Here is a 21,592-nt window from a genome sequence, read left to right on the forward strand (position 1 = left end):
TTCTCTGAAGGGAGGAGAGAACCTCCACTTTGACTATGACCGTGTCTAAACAAGATAAGAATCGGAGAACTCAAGGGGCTTCCATAGCCTTGGAAACTCATGACTGGAGCATAGGGAGATTACTGATGCCATAAACAGGAGTGTCAATTGGTAAAGTCAACAACAGGAGTCATGGTGCACTTACTCCTCATGTAGGATCTCTGTCCTTAATGTGCTGTACATTGAGATTTAATGCTATAATGAGTACTGAAACAATATATTTCACTTTGTGTTTCTATGGGGGTGCAAACTGTTGAAATCTTTACTTAATGTATACTAAACTGATCCTCTGTAAAAAAAAAAAAAGAAATTATCAACTCCCAACTTGACTCTCACTGGGATTAAACATGACAATAGGTCTGATCTGATTTCATCATCATTTAAAAAAAATCATGTATTATTTTTCACTTTATGTTTCTGTGTGGGAGCAAACTGCTGAAATCCTTACTTAATGTATACTAAGCTGATCTTCTGTATATTAAGATAATCGAAAATGAATCTTGATGTGAATGGAAGGGGAGAGGGAGTGGGAAAGGGGAGGGTTGTGGGTGGGAGGGACGGTATGTGGGGGAAGCCATTGTAATCCATAAATCGTACTTTGGAAATTTATATTCATTAAATAAAAGTTAAAAAAAAACAAATAAATTTTTAAAATTAAAAAAAACAGTTTAAAAAAAAAGCTATGCATGGATTTCAAATTTTTATTATAACAAAAATATTCTTTTAATTCAATTTTCCATGAACTTTTTGAAACACTCTCATATATATATTTTAACTGTATTATTTAAATAGCTTCAAGAGATGATCTGGTGTTCTTTTATTTCAACTTTAGTATTGTAGGACAAGTTTAGTGATAATTAACTTTCTCACCTTTTGTTTATGTCAAAATCTTTTTTTTATAGATTTTAATTATTTCTTTGACAGGTAGAGTTACAGACAAAGAGAGAGAGAGAGAGAGAGAAAGAGAGAAAGGTCTTCCTTTCTTCTGTTACTTCACTCCCCAAATGGCTGCAACAGCCGGAGCTGCGCTGATCCGAAGCCAGGAGCCAGGTGCTTCTCCCTGGTCTCCCATGCGGTGCAGGGCCCAAGCACTTGGGCCATCCTCCACTGCACTCCGGGGCCACAGCAGAGAGCTGGCCTGGAAGAGGGGCAACCGGGACTAGAACCCAGTGACCATAAGGGATGCCAGCGCCACAGGCAGAGGATTAACCTAGTGAGCCATGGCATCAGCCCCTATCTCAAAATCTTTTAGTTTCTCCCTATTTTTGCAGAACAGTTTTGCCCAATGTAGAATCTTGTCTGACAATTTTTTTCTCTCAGCAATTTAAATATATTATTTCACTTTTGACTGACCCCACGTTTACTGATAAAACTGATAATTTTATTGCATATTTTGTACATAATGAGTTGCTTGCCTCATGTTGCTTTTTTCTTTAAAGTTATTTGAGAGGTGGAGTTACAGAGAGAGGGAGAAACAGAGAGAAAGGTCTTCCAAACACTCATTCACTTCCCAAATGGCTGCAACGGCCAGAGCTGGGCTGATCCAAAGCCAGGAGCCAAAAGCTTCTTCCTGGTCTCCCATGTGGGTGCAGGGGACCAAGGACTTGGGCCTGTCTTCCACTGCTTTCCCAGGCCTTAAACAGAGAGCTATCTCAAACAGGAGCAGCTGGGTCTCGAATCAGTGCCCTTATGGGATGCTGGCACTGCAGGTGGCAGCTTTACCCACTATGCCAGAGCCGGCTCTTGCAGGGGGTCCTTGAAATGAAAAGTTTGAATCTGCTTTTGTCATGACTCTTTTCAGGTTTCTAATGTTTTTGCAGTGGATTAACACAGAAGGGGAATGCAACTGATTACTAATCAGAATAATATGTAAATCACCAAGGTCATCAATAGGATTGAATGGGAAAAAAAGAATATCTGACAAGAAGGATCTCATTCTGTTTGGTTTCTCAAAGATCAGATCAGAAAGCCATTAGTTAATTTTGTGTCCATATCATTTAGTGTGGAGTGTGGTAATCTGGGGTTTGCTGTACGCAAGTAGCCTGCTGTCACACTTTTTGTACCTTTTCCCATTTGGAAGGAGGTGTTAATATATGCACAGCAGGAAGCATTAGCAATTGCCCAGGCCTCTCACTGCTCTGCAGGTATGTTGCCTAAGACCATGTGGTCTTAGCCAAAGAATCTAAGAACGTTGGTAAGTCAGTAAAAGAGCTATTTCAAGTCTCATTTGCAAATTATAGTCTGAGTTTAAGATGAGTTGTGAAGGACATGTTTATGTGTACCCACTCCCCCACCAAGATAGCCAGGTATAGCCAAAGGAAACATTTATCTCCATTTGGAATTTTTCCTGGGAGATCAGGGGAACCCAAGTGGAAAGCTTAAGGCAGTTCATCCAGTGTTTGGGCTCATTTACAGAATATATGGAGAAGCAAATGAAGAGGGAATCAAGTAGGCACTGAATAGGTCTCCTTATCCTTCTCAGTCTGCTGCCCAGGGGCATCCATCCTCCTTACAGAAAAGACATACCCCCACAGGGTACAACAAACAGATTCTCAAGATGTCACTATCAAGGTAGTATTTACTACTAGCTAACCGACTGTTATTATCCGGGAAGAGATATTTAATGATTGTGAGGCCCTCCCCCTAGATACTTCTACTTGCAGGGTAGACTTCAGTCTTGTGGATGCACATTGGTCATTTGCCAGATGAGGAGGACATGGCATAGCAATGAGGTATACACTTTCTGTTGGCTTACCTTGGAAATTATCTCAGACACAAGATGTTGGGTGAGGAGAAGGTAAGCCATGGGGCATCAGAATTCTTTTCAGTGGGGAAATGAGTCTTGCTTACTCAGTACATTAGTTCCTTATAGAACTTGGCTGAAATACCATGCTGGGTGAGCAAAGGGATTGCTATGATCCATAGCTGATTGTTCCCTGGGTAGGCAAATCCAGCTTTGGTTAGTTAGGTTAAGGAGGTGAGACTCTGAGCAACACAAACAAGTGAGTTGTCTCCCCATCATATCAATGAAACAGAGTAGAGAGTCAAACCCTAGAGCTGGCATTCCTTGTTATTTTTAAACAAGTAGTTTGAGTATTTTATAGATTGCAATGTCAACTGAGGATCAACATCTTGGATGTCTGCAGAACACTTTTTATTCTGGTAGGAGGAATTTAAGGCTCCACTTCAGACAACTTCAAGGCGGTGTGAGTCGTTAGCAGGACGTCATAAGGTCTCAGGACGCTGCCCCTTTTAGGCTTTCAGCAGCACTTGATCTCTAGGTTTAAAGGGCAGAGGGATGTTTCTAGCTGTGGAGAGGACATGGTGGAGGCAAACTTGAGGCATCAGTAGGGGTTTCACAAATTCTGCTTTTTAGGGGCTCAACTGAAGCCTGCTTTTAGGGGTCACCCTTATCTGGAGGAAGACTGTTGGCAACACTTATCTCATTTTAGGCTAGTGTCTTGGCATAATTAGGCAATCATTATCTTTAAGGTGTCTTTTTCCGTTTTGGATTTTCCAGTAAAATTGAGGTCTCTAAGATGCATGCAGGTTTCACTTTAAAGGAAGAGCTTTACCTAATTTCTGAGTTATTTCAGATATGAAATAAGGCCCATTATCACTTTGCATATAAAAAGGAAGTCCATATCTAGGAATAAGTTCCTTTAACCACAGCCTGGTCACCTCAGATGTTCTCTCTCTCTCTCTCTCTCTCTCTCTCTCTCTCTCTGTCTTAACTGATGGGATAATCTTTTTCCCATCGTGAAATGGTATCCATCAATAAAAGTCAATATTTGAAGTTCTCTGGTATCACAGACACGTGAGTGAAGTCTACTTGACAATGATCAAAAGGGGCTGGCCCTCACCCTTTGGGGCCTCTTTTGGCTGATAAGTGTTTCTATTTTGGTTTGTTCTGAACACATAAAGGGCAACCCTGGGTTATTTGTTGCTCTACCTGCTGAAGAAGAGGTCCTGGTAAATGAGGCTGTAAAAAATTCATCAGGACATTGCACCAATAATGTGTACTCTCATGCAAGTGCTTTCTGATGGGTTAGACCAAGGTCTTGGTACAAAGATGAGTCTGTGGCAGATTGATTGTTAACTTTTGGCAACATCCAAGCATCAAAACCCAAGTCCTTTGTTCTTTTCTCATCTTCCTCATTATAATAAGACTTAAGTGGTATACATCAAGATGGGGTACTGAGGCCCAAGCAAGCTCTCCTTTAGCCTCGATCATGGTAGCAAAATCAGTGGTCTGGTTTATTTTTGCAATGTGCTCACCTTTTAGTGGCTAAGACAAGGCATTATTACTACCTGCTTTGTCTTTGTCACTGCTTGCAATAGAGTTTGAATCTTGGCTGTATATTTAATATTCTTATTTCCTGTTCTCAGGAGCACCCTTTCCTTCCAAATAGCATGAACCGCCATAAAGGTATAGTTAGGGTTTATGTTTACCTTCTTTTTTTGATAGCTGGAGAGCTCTTGTCAGAGTGATCAATTTAGCTTTCTTGGGATGAAGTTCAGTAGTAGTGCTCCTGCTTCTAGTGCCTGTCCTTCTGTGACCACTACCCACCCAATCCTCCATTGTTCATTATCAGAAAACTGCTCTGTTAGTGAAAAGGTCCCAGTGTGACTCAGGCTGGGGCTGTTCTGAAAGGTCCAATCTGTTAGAGAAAATAGTCTCCAAGGTTTCCAAATAATCATGATGAAGGAGCTCATTTCCTTGATAGGCAGCAGAGTGGCAGGTTTTAGGGTACATAGTCATATTTGCATTATCATGGTAGGTAGCCTGATAGTTACCCAAGCATCCTGCTGTTAACCCATACCCTCCTTTTTGATTGAGCAGAATCAATATTTGGTGAGGAGCATTTACTGTGCTTAATTGTCTTCAGGTGAAATACATCTTTTTCCATTCTCCCCTTTAGGAGAGAGCAGGTATACAACATAAGGATGTTAAGCACTTAGTAAAGTCCCAATACTATTATGAGAAGTGTGAATTCAAACTAAAATTTTCTTGAAGACTGACCTGACTTTAAGTGAAATCCAGAAGAAGAAATTTGAAAACCAATTACCAGCTCCTTGAAACCAGGGACTTTAATGATACAGAGTCTGTTGAAGCCAGGTGGCCTATCTCTTAATTTAATCAATATTTGTTTTTATCTGGAAAGAAGCACAGCGGCAAGAATAGGCCACTATGCAGGCACCGTCCTGCTCTGTTAGAATACCAAACATCATATTTAGTTATTCTCACTCTCTTTTTATTTTTTTTAAATGGTGGCTCTCTATATAGGTTGCAGCCCTGGCAGAGTTTTGTGATACTTGTTCTCAGGCAAACATGCATATAAACCTTTTCTTTGAAACCTCTTAGCTATATATATTTTCATTTAGAGTTTCATTTGTGACTATTTTAGCTGTTTAAATCTCTTCTTGGCATCTCTCTTTTGCTAAACATTGCTGGTCAGTCATCCTGTAGTTAATTGTGTTTGTCCCTCATTTGCCAAGACAGATGTGGTCCTGGTTGTTGGTCTGATTTGGTCCCTTGCTTTGATGTATGTTGTCGGGTGGGGGGACGATAACTGACAACCAAGAGTCAATTTCAAAAACCCTTTTAGCCCCATACTTAAGCAACAAAGAGGTTTTAGAAGGATGGTCCTTCAAGGAGTTGGTAATTGGTTTTAGAAGGATGGGGGCTAGGGGCCGGACCATGGTCACGTGGCTAATCTTCTGCCTATGTGAACCCGGTGTGCTGGCGCCACAGGCAGAGGATCAGCCTATTGAACCGCAGCACCGGCCGTGATTTATTTTTCTAAGTAGTTTTTTGCTTCTTCAAGCTTTTCATTTTGTCTTTGGCACGCTGGCTATAAAATAGTGAAATTAAGTATTAAAACTTAAGGATGGGTGTGGTCAGTTAGTCTTTATATTTTTGAATAACATCTGATAAGTCAGGCATTAGGCTTTAAGTGAATTTAGAAGAGTCTCACGAGAGGTCTCAGCTTTGAGGCCTAACCGTATTCTTTTTTATTTACTAATTTGTTCTTTAATTTTTTATTAATATGAAGAAAACAGATTTCATGGAGTTCATAGATACAATTCTTTTTTTTAGATTTATTTATTTATTGAAATTTAGAGTTACACAGAGAGAGGAATGGCAGAGAGAGAGAGAGAGAGAGAGAGAGAGAGGTCTTCTATCCAATGGTTCACTCCCCAATTGGCTGCAAAGGCCAGAGCTGTGCCCATCCAAAGCTAGGAGCCAGGAGCCACTTCTCCCACGCGGGTGCACGGGCCCAAGGACTTGGGCCATCTTCTACTGCTTTCCCAGGCCATAGCAGAGAGATGGATTGGAAGTGGACCAGCTGGGTCTCAAACCGGCACCATTATGGGATGCTGGCACTTCAGGCCAGGGCATTAACCCACTGTGCCACAGCACCGGCCCTCATAGAGACAGTTCTAAGAATATGATACTTCCCTCTATGTCTTCCTCCTTCACGCCTTTCTTTTTCTCTTTTACTTTTTTTTTTGACAGGCAGAGTGGACAGTGAGAAAGAGAGAGACAGAGAGAAAGGTCTTCCTTTGCCGTTGCTTCACCCTCCAATGGCCGCTGCGGCCAGCGCTGCGGCTGGCACACCGCGCTGATCTGATGGCAGGAGCCAGGTACTTATCCTGGTCTCCCATGGGGTACAGGGCCCAAGGACTTGGGCCATCCTCCACTGCACTCCCTGGCCACAGCAGAGAGCTGGCCTGGAAGAGAGGCAACCGGGACAGAATCCGGTGCCCCGACTGGGACTAGAACCTGGTGTGCCGGCGCCGCAAGGCGGAGGATTAGCCTAGTGAGCTGCGGTGCCGGCCCTTCTTTTACTTTTTAAAATAACAGATTTTTAGTTTGCTTTATAATCACAGGCTTAATCCTGCTTTCAATAAAGAGTCTAAGATGTAAAAAGTAGAAAGGTCACTGTTCCACAGGAGCATAGAACAAAGGCTCTAAACAATAACAAAATCCCAATTGACATATATTCATGAAAAACTCTTTTGTATGCTATCTATTAGCTGCCACAAATCAGGGAAAACATATTTGTCTCTATGCTAACCCTATTTCTTAACAAATATTTTATTTATAATGGGTTCTTGACGTTTAAGACACACTCATCAAGCCCTTTTCAACAAGAATACATTTTCTCCCATTCAACAAAAGGGCAAAAAGATCAGGGATATCATTTTTAAAGATTTTGTCCATTTCCAAAGACTTTATCTAATACAGAGATGGTAAAAAAAATCTTACATCTTCCATCAGATGATTAAACAAACCTCTTATATGATCACAGACATAAGATGGGTGACAGACACTGATGAAACCACGGGGAGCAGCTACTACAGGCTCATAGAACTTACGTATGCCTTCTGCTCTTGTATGGGCTCAATATTTTTTAGCATATTGTGTGGCTTACTGCCAAACTGGTTTGGATTTTATGACTTAGCAGATCATAAAGAACTCAGCTCATACTGGACAGTTCAGGACACATGTTCATTTGGAGCCCTGTGATAAAAAAAAAATTCCACTTTTCCTGGAGCCCAGTAACACACTTACAGCCATTTTCAATAGATGTGGAATTCACAGCAGATGGCACAGCCATGCTTCAAAAACACGTGAACTGCACTGTGATTCTTGTTCTAGGGCTTGCCACAGAGCCTACCCTGCATCTATTCCCACCACTGATATCTCCACAGGGTCAAAATCATAGGTTAGCTATATGTGATGGTCACAGAGGACCAGCCCTGAGGGTTCAGGAAGATCTTCAAATCTTCCTCAGATCTTACAATCCCATGTTTTATTCTCCTAGGGTCTCCAAACTAGCCTTGTCTTTGGCATAACTGATTCGCCTTGAATAAGGATGTAAACCTCTCTGAAGTTCGTGGGCTCTCTCACATCTTTTGACTGCTCCTCAGCTGCAATGATCTTTTACTGCAGAAGATAAAATCCTCTTGGTAAGCAACCAAACCCCCCACCCCAACCCTGACACTTAGCCTTTAACTGTTAGTTACCCAGTGTGTCTTTACTCTCCAGGGATCAATATAATTTAAGTGATAACCAGTAAACACTGCTGTCCTTATAGGCTTGCTGCCTCCATATGTTTCAAATGCCTAATTCATTGCACATGAAAAACTGCCCCTCAAAATATCCTTCTCCTAGGTTAGCGTGGTAAGGTACTCCACATTTGAGCCAGTACCTGTTTATTACCTTTTGCCAACATTACAACTTGCTATTTCCTCAAATGACTCTCAGCATTGCCTATCAGTTCTGAACTTTTGAGAAGCAGATAGATATGAAAGAATCACCTTTGCGGGGCTGGCACTGTGGCGTATGGGTAAAGCTGCTGCCTGTGTTTCTGGCATCCCGTATGGGTACTGGTTCTAGTCCTGGCTGCTCTATTTCTGATCCAGCTCTCTGCTATGGCTTGGGAAAGCATTAGAACATGGCCCAAGTTCTTGGGCCCCTGCACTCATGTGGGTGACCTGGAAGAAGCTCCTGACTCCTAGCTTCAGTCCTGCCATTGCAGCCATCCGGGGAGTGAACCAGTGGTTGGAAGACCTCTCTCTCTCTCTGCCTCTCTTTATCTCTCTCTGTAACTCAGACTTTCATATAAGTAAATAAACCTTTAAAAAAAGAAACACCTTTGAATAATAATTATGGCAGAGGAAGCAGAGATCCCTCAGATACCAATGCAGGTGTGATGTGATTCCTGTGAAAAGCGGGAGAGTATAATGGCTTGGAATGAAAGAGCCTCAGACCACAGATTAGGTCACCAGAATCCCAGAAACCAAAGTTTCTCATAACAGAAATAAAATGTCAGGTAGCAATGGCCCTGTTCTTGTACATGCATCATATTCAAAGAACTTCACAGTGGGCGTAGGAATCAGTGGCTTCAGTTGTGGTTTCAAAGTAAGTAGATTCAAAGCTAGGTTGTTGATCATCTAAGTCCCAGCAGAGGCTTTCCATGAAATGTGTTCTGAGGAGGGCAACTCCATAACCGTAGGGCATAATTTGCAACAACCAATATAATTTTTCAGGGCTAAAACTCATATAATAATAATAATCCTATAATAATAATAATATAATAATAATTTTAATCCTTGTGGCTGGATTATCTGTACAACTCTTAGTTATATATTTCTCCTGATGTACTGTTTGTGAAGGAGTTGCTTTCCAGGACTTCCATCAGCATTGGAGGCTGTAATGACTCTTGGTCCATATGTGAAGGAAAAAGGGTGAGCATTCTGTTAGCTGCTAGTGTATTCATTCATTTCCCACTGAATTCCAGGGGAAACAGAAACTAGATATGACAATTAATAGATAGAAGTGATAGGCTATGAGAACGATATAACCTAGCCATCTGTCACCTATCCTCCATATGCTCCCAGACTAACAAGAGACAATAATGATATTTGTGTTCTTTGTTATCAGTTTCAGACTATATATCTTAAAGCACTTATAACGCTTGAATATTAATTTTTTCCAATTCAGAATATTGTTTGAGGAAGGAGGAAAGTAAAAGTTTCTAAATATACTTGCTGTTGGCTAAGTATTACTAGGGACTCTGCCTTCCATTCAGTTAATGGGATCTGGGTTCAAGACCTGTCTTGGATCTTGAAATTGGGAGAGGGAGGAGAAAAAAGTTCTGGAGCGTGGATGGTAGGGAGAGTAGGATGGGAAGTATCACTGTGTTCCTAAAACTGTATATATGAAATACTTCAAATTTGTATAACATAAATAAATTTTAAAAAAGAAATTTTGTGAGGAACCACAATATTGCTATAATGGCTATAATTTTTATAATATTTATATAATGTGTAAGTTAAGCTACATTTTCATTGACTCACCATTCATCATTCCCATTGGAACATAGTGGCTTATCTTCATAGTGGTTATTTTTACAGACCCTTTTGCCTCAAAGTCATTGGGTTGAAACTTCAGCCAAGAATAAAGATTGGAATCTGGAATTTCTGTAGTTACTTCAGAAATGTACTTAGTAAATATAGAAAATTACAAATAAAAACTGTAATCACATCACCTTGCCTCTGATAGTTAAATGCCACCTGCTAGCCTCTATTATTCTTTCTTTAAAGGAGTCATTTTATTTGTTTGAAGGGCAGATTGACAGAGAGTGGGGAGAGGCAGAGAGAGAAAGAGAACTTTCATCTACTGGTTCACTTCCCACATGGCCACAGCAGCCAGAGATGGGTCAGGCCAAAGCCAGGAGTCTGAAACTCCTTATGGGTCTCCTATGTGAGTCCATGTATTAGGAAAATCTTTTGCTGGTTTCCCAGGTACATTAGCATGGAGCTAGGTCAGAAGCAGTGCAGCCGCAACACAAATTGTATGGGCTGTTGGAGTTGCCACTGCTTAACCTGTTGCACCTACAATGCCAGCCTGAGCATCTATCTTTCTTAAATCCTCTTTTCCAGTTATACCAGAGAGTACAGTTCTATAGAACATCAAATCAGGTGTGCTGAATAAATTCACTGAGGTGTTTTTCATTGGTGCTAGGAACTACAGTATATGAGAGCATTGTTAAATGGAAGTTTTCTGACTTTCATAGCATACTCCAACTTTATAGCTAGTTGACCTAAAATGTCATAGAGCGATTCTATAGAATTTAAAAATAACCATACAACTTCACTATTCATTTTATTTTTATTTCATTTTTAGAGTTATTTTATGTGTATAAAGTTAATTGAAAATAGATCTTAATGAAAAATAAGAATGGGAATAAGAGATGGAAGAAGAGGATGGAAGGGCAGGTAGGGTGGAAGTAATTACTATGTTCCTAAAGTTGTGTCTATGAAATGCATGAAGTTTGTGTGCCTTAAATAAAATTTTTCTGGAGGAAAAAAAGAAAAACCGAAAATAGTGTTCAAGATTTATGGGATACTATCAAATGATCAAACATACGTGTATTAGGAGTTACTGAAGGTGTAGAAAGAGAGAATGAATTAGAACACCTCCTGTTCATTGAAGTAACAGCAGAAAATGTCCCTAATTTGGAGAAAGATAGGGACATTAAAGTACAAAAAAGACTGAGAACCCCTAATAGATCTGATCGGGAAAGATCTTCACCATGACACATTATATAAATGTGCATAAGAGAAATGCCATATTACCTTCAAAGGATCTCCAATTAGACTGAGAGCAGATTTCTCATCAGAAACCCTACAGGCTTGGAGTGAATGTAGAAACATAGTCCAAGTCTTAAAAGAAAGAAATCATCAACCCAAAACTGTACCCTGCAAAGCTCTCATTTAAGAAAGAGGTGAGGCCTGCGCCACGGCTCACTTGGCTAATCCTCCGCCTGCAGTGCCAGTACCCTGGGTTCTAGTTCTGGTTGGGGCGCTGTTTCAGTCCTGGTTGCTCCTATTCCAGTCCAGCTCTCTGCTATAGCCCAGGAAGGCAGTGGAGGATGGCCCAAATGCTTGGGCCCTGCGCCCGCAAGGGAGAGCAGGAGGAAGCACCTGGCTCCTGGCTTCGGATTGGTGCAGCGTGCTGGCTATAGCGGCTATTTGGGGGGTGAATCAATGGAAGGAAGACCTGTCTCTCTCTCTCTCTCTCTCTCTCTCTCTCTCTCTCACTGTCTAACTCTGCCTGTCAAAAGAAAAAAAAGAAGGAGGTGAAATAAAGACTTTCCAAAACAGAAATTGAAAGAATTTGTCACCACTCATCCAGCATTACATTGATAGTTACACTACACATAGAAACAGAAAAAGATAGTCATCTTCATGAAAGAATGTGAAGGCAGAAAATCTCCTAGTAAAAGTAGAAAGGAAATTAAAAAAAAAACAATAGGGAGATTTGTGGAAAAATGGCAGGACCGTCATTACTTATCAATAATAACCATGAATTGTAAATGACCTAAATGTTTCAATTAAAAGATAAAGACTTGTAGAATGGATTAAAAAATAAGACCCATATATTTGTTATTTGCTACAAGAAACACACCTCACCAACAAAGATACACACAGGCTGAAAGTGAAAGAATGAAAGATAACTCATGCTAACAGAAAGCAAAAATGAGCAGAGCAGTCATCCTAATACCAGACAAAATAGACTTTATCACAAAAAACTGTTAAAAGAGGAAAAAAGACATTATGTAATCATTAAGGGATCAATTCCACAGGCTGATGTGACTATAATAAATGTATATGCACACAATGCTAGGATATATGACAATTTAAAAGAAATGTTCATGGATCTAAAGGGAGACATAGGCTCCAATACAGTAATAATGGAGTAATAATGGGAAACCTCAATATCACAATTTTATCAATGGACAGATCAACTAGATTAAAGAAATCAAGAAACATCATAGATAATCTACACTACTGACCCATTGGACCTAATTGATACCTACAGAACATTTCATTTCACAGTTGTAGAATACACATTCTTCTCATCAATACATGGAACTTTCTATAGGATAGACATATGCCAATTCATAAAGCAAGTCTCAATAAATTCAAAACAGTTGAAACCATACCATGTATCTTTTCTGACCACAATAGAATGCAGCTGGAAATTAACAACTCTAGAAACTCTAGAAAATATGCAACCACATGGATACTGAACAACATGCTGCTGAATGAACAGTGGATCATAGAAAAAATCAGAAGGGAAATTTAAAAATTCCTGGAAATGAATGAAAATGACATCACAATATATCAAAACTTGTAGGATATAGCAAAAGCAGTGTTAAGAGGAAAGTTTATAGCAATTAGTGTCTGCATCAAGAAATTGGAAAGGCATCAAATAAATGATCTAACAATGCGTCTCAAAGACTAGAAAAGCAAGAACAAACCAAGGGACCAGTGCTGTGGCATAGTGGGTTAAGCTTCTGCCTGTGATGCCAGCATCCCATATGGGCACCGGTTTGAGTCCCAGCTGCTCCACTTCCAATCCAGCTCCTTGTTAGTGGCCTGGGAAAGCAGTGAAAGATGGCCCAAGTACTTGGGTCCACTGCAGCCACATGACAGACCTGGAAGAAGCTCCTGGCTGCTGGCTTTAGATTGGCCCAGCTCTAGACACTGCAGTCATTTGGGGAGTGAACCAGCAAATGTAATACCTCCATCTCTGTCTCTTCCTCTCTCTGTCTGTAACTCTGCCTCTCAAATAAATAAATTTTTAATTAAAAAAGAGAACAAACCAACCCCAATGTTAGTAGGAGGAAATAAATAATTAAATTTGGAGGAAAAATAAACAAATTGAATCTCCTCCCAGAATACAAAATATAAGTGAAATGAAGAGCTGGTTTTGGGGGAAAAAAATAAACAAAATTGATACACCATTTGCCTAACTAATCAAAAAAGGGAAGGAAGACCTAAATTAATAAATTCAGAGATTAAAATATATTACAAACTTTAATATCCTTAGAGAGTGTTTTGTCCAACTTACACATTATATAAGATACCACCTGATTAATTTTAAGGTCTTAACAAATGATCTTAGAATAATTACCCTTATGATTTTAATATGAGGCCATGTTATCCTGGAAAGATCCTCAATTTGATATATTCCATGAGTCACTTCTTTCAAAATAGTTTGCCATTTGGAGGTACTGGGGATGAGAACTTGTTTTATTTTCAAACCCAGGAAATCCTGATTTGGAAATATTTCTTTTAAACCATAACTGAACAGTTTTCGTCTTTAATTTTATCTCTTCTCATAATTTATCATGTGCATACAAATTTCCCCATCTGGATTCATAAATTTATTCAGCACCCTTTGCATTTTTTGTATTACTACAGGAACACCTTTGCTAAGTCTTCTGCCAGTACATAACGTGTTTCCTTTTCTCCATACTCCAGTAAGAATAGGCTCACTGCCCTTCAAGATGTCCCCAGCACTCCTGTCAAGGTCTAACTTTCATTAACAGTTTCTTCAAAGTCCTTCTAGATTCTGCCCTTTTTCCAACACCAAGGTAATACCACATGATTTTCTTTATACTAGTAACTTGAAAGAAGTTAAGTTTCGGGGCCAACGTTGTGGTGCAGCATGTTAAGATGCTGCCTGTGATGCCGGAATCTCATATGAGCACTGGTTCATGTCCCGGCTGCTCCATTTCTGATCCGGTGCCCTGCTAAAAGCCTGGCAGCAGAAGATGACACAGTGCTTGGGCCCTTGTTACCCACATGGTAGACCTGGAAGAAGCTCCTAGCTCCTGGTTCCTGGCTTCAGCCTGGCCCAGTCCTGGCCATTGCAGACATCTGAAAGTGAACCACGGCCGGCGCCGCGGCTCACTAGGCTAATCCTCCGCCTAGCGGCGCCGGCACACCGGGTTCTAGTCCCGGTTGGGGCGCCGGATTCTGTCCCGGTTGCCCCTCTTCCAGGCCAGCCCTCTGCTGTGGCCAGGGAGTGCAGTGGAGGATGGCCCAGGTGCTTGGGCCCTGCACCCCATGGGAGACCAGGAAAAGCACCTGGCTCCTGGCTCCTGCCATCGGATCAGCGCGGTGTGCCGGCTGCAGCGCGCTGGCCGCGGCTGCCATTGGAGGGTGAACCAACGGCAAAAGGAAGACCTTTCTCTCTCTGTCTCTCTCTCTCACTGTCCACTCTGCCTGTCAAAAAATAAAAAAAAATTAAAAAAAAAAAAAATGAAAGTGAACCACCAGAGGGAGGACAATTCTCATTCTCTCTCTCCCCTCCAAACTATTTTTTTTCTTCTTGAGAGGCTGATTTTATTGTACATTTGGACCCCATTTTTGTTATAATTCTCTCAACTCTTTTAAATAAATAAATATTTTTTTAATAAAAAGAAGTTAAGTTTCAATTATCTATTGCTGTGAAATGTTTCTTTGAAATTAAGTATATCATAAGCTTAACTCTCCACTTATGGAATCAACCTAGATGTCCATCAATTGAAGACTGGATAAAGTATGACTTATATATACTATGGAATATTATACAGTGGTTAAAAATGAAATTCTGTCATTTGCAACAAAATGGATGAAACTGGTAACCATTATACTTAGTTAAATAAGCCAGTCCAAAAAGACAAATACCGTATGTTCTATCTGATCTGTGTAACTAATAGATCTTTGTAAAAAATAAGAATAGGAATAGAAGAGGGAGGAGGAAGAAGGGCAATAGTATGGGCGAGAGGGAGGAAAGGTGGGAAAAATTGCTGTGTTCCTAAATTTGTGTATATGAAATGCATGAAGTTTGTATTCCTTAAATAAAATTTTAGAAAAAATAAATAAAAAAGAATCAACAAATAGTAAGAAGAAAAAACACTGTTCCTCACAATAGAAACAAAGGCTGTAAACAATAATCAACTCTCAAAATGCCAATTTTCCTCATATACATTTTTTTTACTCTACTAGTTACCACAGATCAGGGAAAACATATGGTATTTGTCATTTTGGGACTGTCTTATTTCACTAAGTATAAAGGTTAAACTTCTGATTATAAAATAAACAAAGTATGTCATTGTAAAAATTAAAAGAAAGGAGGAGGAGGAAAAATTGTAAAAATTAAAAGAAAGGAGGAGGGAGGGTGGGAGCACAGGTGGGAGGGAGGGTAGCATGGGAAATACCACTATGTTCCTAAATCTTCATATATGAAATACAGGAAATTTGTTCACCTTATACAAATTTTTAAAATTAAAAAAAATACTCTACACAGAAGATGTATTATTCTCCAGAGTCTCTCCACATGTCCTGAGCTTCTCACACAATTTTGGTTTGGGGATAATGAACTTGTTTGGATGCTTGCCAAGATGCAAAAAGCAAAAAATGTCACTCTTAAAGCTTGGGTCTGGGTCTATGATTGCCAAACTGTTTTTCAACAATGAAACCATAGTCCCGCACAGATTCAAAGTAATATAATACAGATTCAAGATCTCAAAAGGAGGAATTTCAAAAAACTTTCTACCACTATAGATTATTACCTATTTGAGAATTTCACATAAAATAAGTCATTATAGCCGGCACCGCGGCTCACTAGGCTATTCCTCCGCCTTGCGGCGCCGGCACACCGGGTTCTAGTCCCGGTCGGGCCGCCGGATTCTGTCCCGGTTGCCCCTCTTCCAGGCCAGCTCTCTGCTGTGGCCAGGGAGTGCAGTGGAGGATGGCCCAAGTGCTTGGGCCCTGCACCCGCATGGGAGATCAGGAGAAGCACCTGGCTCCTGCCATCGGATCAGTGCGGTGCGCTGGCCGCAGCGTGCCAGCCGCGGCAGCCATTGGAGGGTGAACCAACGGCAAAAGGAAGACCTTTCTCTCTGTCTCTCTCTCTGTCACTGTACACTCTGCTTGTCAAAAAAAAAAAGTCAGTATTATTTTTTAGTCTTGCTTTGTTCACTCAGCATTTTTTGACATTTATCTATTCTGTTCTTGTATGAGGAGCTCATTCCTTTTCATTCTTGAGCAGTATTCTACTATACTATTCTAATCAAATGTTTTGGTTTGATCACCTGTAGATGAATCTTTGAATTGTTTACAATATTTTGGCTGTTTATGAATAAAACTGTAATGAATATTAATATGAGTATGCCTTTTGGGGAAAATGTTTAACTTCTACTAGATAAACATGTAATACTAGAATTGTTGGGCATTGAGGCTGGTGTTGTGGTGCAGCAGGTTAAACCACAGCCAGCATCCAGTATCAGTGTGCTGATTTCAGTCCTGGCTGCTCTGCTTCCAAACCAACTTCACGCTAATGCACCTAGGAAATGAGCCAAAGGTGACTAAAGTACTGGGGCTCCTAACAACCATGTGGTAGAAACAGATGGAGTTCCTGGCTCCTGGCTTCAACGTAGCCAAGTTCTGACTCTTGTGGTCATTTGGGGAGTGAAACAACTGATGGAAGCACTTTGTCTTTCTCTCTCTCCATCCCCTTCTCCCTTTCCCCCATGCCACCACTGTGACTTTCAAATACATAAGTACATCTTTAAGTACTAAAATAATATTTTTTAAAAAGTGTTGGGCATAGAATAAACCTATAATTAATTTTATATAGGCACTGTTAAAATGTGTCCCAAAATGGTTATGTTACATTCCCATCAGCAATGAATGAGAATTCTGGTTGCTCTACATCTCCAGGCTATTAATATTATCATGTTTTTAATTTTTTAAATTTACTTCAGAGGCAGAGATACAGAGAGAAATCTTATCCACTCCTCATTACCAACTATGCATACAACAGCCATGAATGAAAGCAAGTAATGCTGGGAGCCAGGAACTCAGTCTCCCACTTATTGGCAGGAACCCAACTACTATTGAATGACCTTGGCAAATTATAATTATGTTATAAAATCAACAGAGCATGGATCTCTTTCTAGACTTTCTGTTCTATTCCACTGATCAGTATGTTTCTTCCTATGCCAATATTACACAGTTTTGATTAGGAAGCATCTTCGTAAGAATGTTAAATCCTGAACAACCCTTTATTAAAATGATTTCCTCTATGTAATGTTACATGCCATTTCTCCTGATCCAGTATCCACAGAACTCATTCCTGTATTGCTCTTCTGGATCCTGCTGATATATATTAGCCAGTTCCCATGGCTCTTTTGACCAGTGATCCAAAGATCTGGATCATTAATCCGATTCTTCTCATAATAACTACAGTTCAGCCTACCTTGGGTCATTCTGAGAATTGATGCAAGTTATTTGTCCACATGCAATGAGGAGAAGTTAGAAGAGATCGTTGGGGGCTGGCACTGTGGCATAGCAGGTAAAGCCGCCACCTGCAGTGCCAGCATCCCATATGGGGCACCAGTTCGAGACCCGACTGCTCCACTTCCAATCCAGCTCTCTGCTATGTCCTGGGAAAGCAGAAGATTGCCCAAGCCTTTGGACCCCTGCACCCGCATGGGAGACCTAGAGGAAGCTCCTGGCTCCTATCTTTGGATCAGCACAGCTCCGGCCATTGCAGTCAATTGGGGAGTAAACCAGTGGATGGAAGACCTCTCTCTCTCTCTCCTTCTCTATGTAACACTGACTTTCAAAGTAAAAAAAAATACGAAGAGATCTTTGATAGGATAAGCATATCCGTGATGCAGTATGGTCTCCAGAAGAGGAAAGTCTGTTCTCTTCTAGAAAGGAGTAAGGAGTGAATTCTTCTTGCATACAGCATTCATGAGAATCTTCAAATTCAAGTTTCTGATCTCATCCACTCAAGTGTCCCCCTCAAAATTCTCAAGGTAACACATCATCCCTAACAGGGCCTCTTATTTTTAACACAAGAGACATACAAGCACTCTAAATTTAGTAATCTTTATAATTATTCGTATTTTTTGCAAATCTTGAATATTAACTTCAGCATAGTCTTCCCTCCAGCTCTAGGGTGAGGTTCTCTTTTGTGGGGAGCAGCTAGGACTAGACTGGGTTGCTGGAATTAAGACTTGTTCTATGCATCTGCTCTCCCACAGTATGGCGCTGGGAGAGAAGAAAACAGCTTCTGCACAGCTGCCTCCAGTTCAGCCAATAAACAGCAGGACCCACTCCTGATTGGAGGAGAGCAGCGTACTCGGCGTGTGGGCAGCCAAGTTGGGATTGGCGGAGGAGGACTATAAAGGAGGAGAGAGACGGCATGCACCAGGAACATCTAAGGGGAACATCTAAGGGGAACACCTGTGCAGCCCCCGAGAGAGCCGGCCGGCGGTGTGCCGCTCCCCTGCGGAAGTGGGGAATGTGGCCAGGGGGAACCGCCCTTCCACGGAGGTGGAAGGGACAGTAGCCAACCCGGGAAGAACCAGCAGCAAACCCGGGGAGGGCCGAGCAGATGAAAGAACAGCGCAGGGTCCTGTGTCGTTCCTCCACGAAGATGGGGAGCGACATAATGGTGCTGTGACTCGGATAGGAAACCTAGGAGGGAAGAAACGGGAAGAAGTGGAAAATATCAGAGAGAGAGACTAGCAAACAGCCTAGGGAAAAGCCGGACGAAAAAGGTGCCGGAAAAAGCTATTGAAAGCCTAGGCATAGACTCAGATACGGACTGTGGGGAGAAGCCAGGAGAAATGAGGGAGGAATATTGTTGGAAGAAAACTTAGGGACACATACAGGGTAGAGAAAAATATGTTAGGGAGGATGTAGCCGCGGGGGCAGGCCAAGGCGGAAACGCAAGCCAGCTTGGGATTTGTCAAGGCAGCCCAGGGAGCAAAAGGCGAAAATCTAAAACTAGAGGCGGAGACGTATGAGCTAGGTTGGAATCCGTCAGATTAGCCTGAGGAGCAAAGGACGGGAAGCCAGACCAAAAGGCGCAGACACGTGAGCTAGGTTGAATTCGCCAGATTAGCCCGGGGAACTTGGACTGAATGCTAGTGGCAGAGACGTAAGCTACGCTGTGTGACTCGCGGAAGCCGCTGCGTGCAGAGAGAGCACGGGACGTGAATAGATAGGGAACGCGGGGCTGGCGCGAGGCCGTGGTGCGGACGCGAAGGGGCGTGGAGACTGCGGAGTGTGCGCGTGAAGCCGAGCCGCGCAGAGCCGGGAAGCCGCGCAGATGAGAGAGGCGCGGGCTGAAGCGGCTCAGCCGGGAAGCCGCCGAGAAGCAGCCTCGGGGCGGGCACCGGGAAGCCGCGGGGATAGGAGAGACAGAGGTTTAGAAGTAAAATGAGAGAAATAGGAATGCTGGAAGATAGAAGTAAAATGAGAGAAATAGGAATGCTGGAAGATAGAAGCAAAATGGGAGAAATAGGAATGCCCGGAGATAGAGAAATAGAGAAATAGAAAGGCCTCCCCACAATACTGCAATGAGAAGGCTTGGATTCGGTCTGCCTGATTAGTGAGGTGATGAGCACCTGCGGGCGGCTAGCAGCTTATGCGCCGCAGGTCACCGAAGACAGGCACGTTATCAACACCAATAAGTCACCCCACAACATGGCAATGAGAGAGCTTGGATTCGGTCTGCCTGATTAGGGTGATAAGCACCAGCAGGCAGCTCGACCAGAGTATGAGCTGCAGGTCACCGAAGATAGGCACGAACCAACACTAATAAGTCTCCCCCACAATACGGCAATGAGAAGGCTTGGATTCGGTTTGCCTGATTGTTAGGGCTTGTAAGCCCCTGCAGGCAGAGCAGAGCATGCGCTGCGGGGCACCGAATACAGGCACGCATCAGCGCCTAAAAACCTCCTCACAACATGGCGAAGAGAGGACCCGGATTCGGTTTGCCTGATTGATAGGACTTGTAAGAACCTGTGGCAACTCTAGCAAGTAGAGCAGAGTGTGTGCTGCGGGACACCGAAGACAGGCGCGTATCAACGTCAAAAAATAAAAAGAAAGGGGGATCTGTGGGGAGCAGCTCAGACTAGACTGGGTTGCTGGAATTAAGACTTGTTCTATGCATCTGCTCTCCCACAGTATGGCTCTGGGAGAGAAGAAAACAGCTTCTGCACAGCTGCCTCCAGTTCAGCCAATAAACAGCAGGACCCGCTCCTGATTGGAGGAGAGCAGCGTACTCGGCATGTGGGCAGCCGAGTTGGGATTGGCGGAGGAGGACTATAAAGGAGGAGAGAGATGGCATGCACCAGGAACATCTAAGGGGAACACCTGTGCAGCCCCTGAGAGAGCTGGCCGGCGGTGTGCCGCTCCCCTGCGGAAGTGGGGAATGTGGCCAGGGGGAACCGCCCTTCCACGGAGGTGGAAGGGACAGTAGCCAACCCGGGAAGAACCAGCAGCAAACCCGGGGAGGGCCGAGCAGATGAAAGAACAGCGCAGGGTCCTGTGTCGTTCCTCCACGAAGACGGGGAGCGACACTCTTTAACCACTGCCATAGAGTTCTTGTGACTTCCACACCATGCCCCAGACAAACACCTATTTGATCTTGAACCTCTTTATCAGTTACTTTTTTCTTTTCTGGTTAACTAATTTTGTAATTCTCATATTTCCAATTCAAGTACTAAAGTCCTTATACCAGCCAGGGTACCACTTCTATCTGTATCTTATTTTAATATACCACAAAAGAGAATCTTATTTTTATAATGCTACAGTACAACAAAATCTACTTGTTGGAACTATCAGTCCTTATTGCTGTCTGACAAGTAACTGATCTAATAACAGAACCTTGCTTCTGTGGGTTTGCTCTTTTTATTTACTTTTTAAAGATTTTATTTATTTTTTTTGAAAGTCAGAGTTACACAAAGAAGGAGAGGCAGAGAGAGAGAGGTCTTCCATCTACTGGTTCATTCCCCATTTGACTGCAATGGCTGGAGCTGTGCCAATCTGAAGCCAGGATCCAGGAGCTTCTTCCAGGTCTCCCACGCAGGTGCAGGGGCTCAAGGACTTGGGCCATCTTCTACTGATTTCCCAGGCCATAGCTGAGAGCTGGATTGGAAGTGGAGCAGCTGGGACTTGAACCAGTGCCCATATGGGATGCTGGCACTGGAGGCGGTGGCTTTTACCTGCTATGCCACAGCGCTGGCCCCTTATTTTTTTACATATTTATTTATTTGAAAGAGAGAGAGAGAGAGAGAGAAAGAGAGAGATCTTCCATCTGCTAGTTCACTCCACAAATGGCTGTAAGGACTGTGGCTGGGCCAGGCTGAAGTCAGAAGGTAGGAGCTTCTTCTGGGTCTCC

The 21,592-nt window shown here is 42.2% G+C and overlaps 1 long non-coding RNA gene across 3 annotated transcripts in view; it reads left to right on the forward strand.

Moving 5' to 3' along the window:
• LOC103345158 (LINE-1 retrotransposable element ORF2 protein) overlaps positions 1–15,558 on the forward strand; it is a 211,702-nt gene extending 196,144 nt beyond the window's left edge. For all 3 annotated transcript variants that reach the window (XR_011384892.1, XR_011384890.1, XR_011384891.1), the window contains one exon: positions 7,872–15,558. This is a non-coding gene — a long non-coding RNA (LINE-1 retrotransposable element ORF2 protein). The remainder of the gene's footprint in view (positions 1–7,871) is intronic.
• The last annotated feature ends 6,034 nt before the right edge of the window (positions 15,559–21,592 follow it).

Source organism: Oryctolagus cuniculus, chromosome 20 (assembly GCF_964237555.1).
Source record: "Oryctolagus cuniculus chromosome 20, mOryCun1.1, whole genome shotgun sequence".
NCBI lineage: Eukaryota > Metazoa > Chordata > Mammalia > Lagomorpha > Leporidae > Oryctolagus > Oryctolagus cuniculus.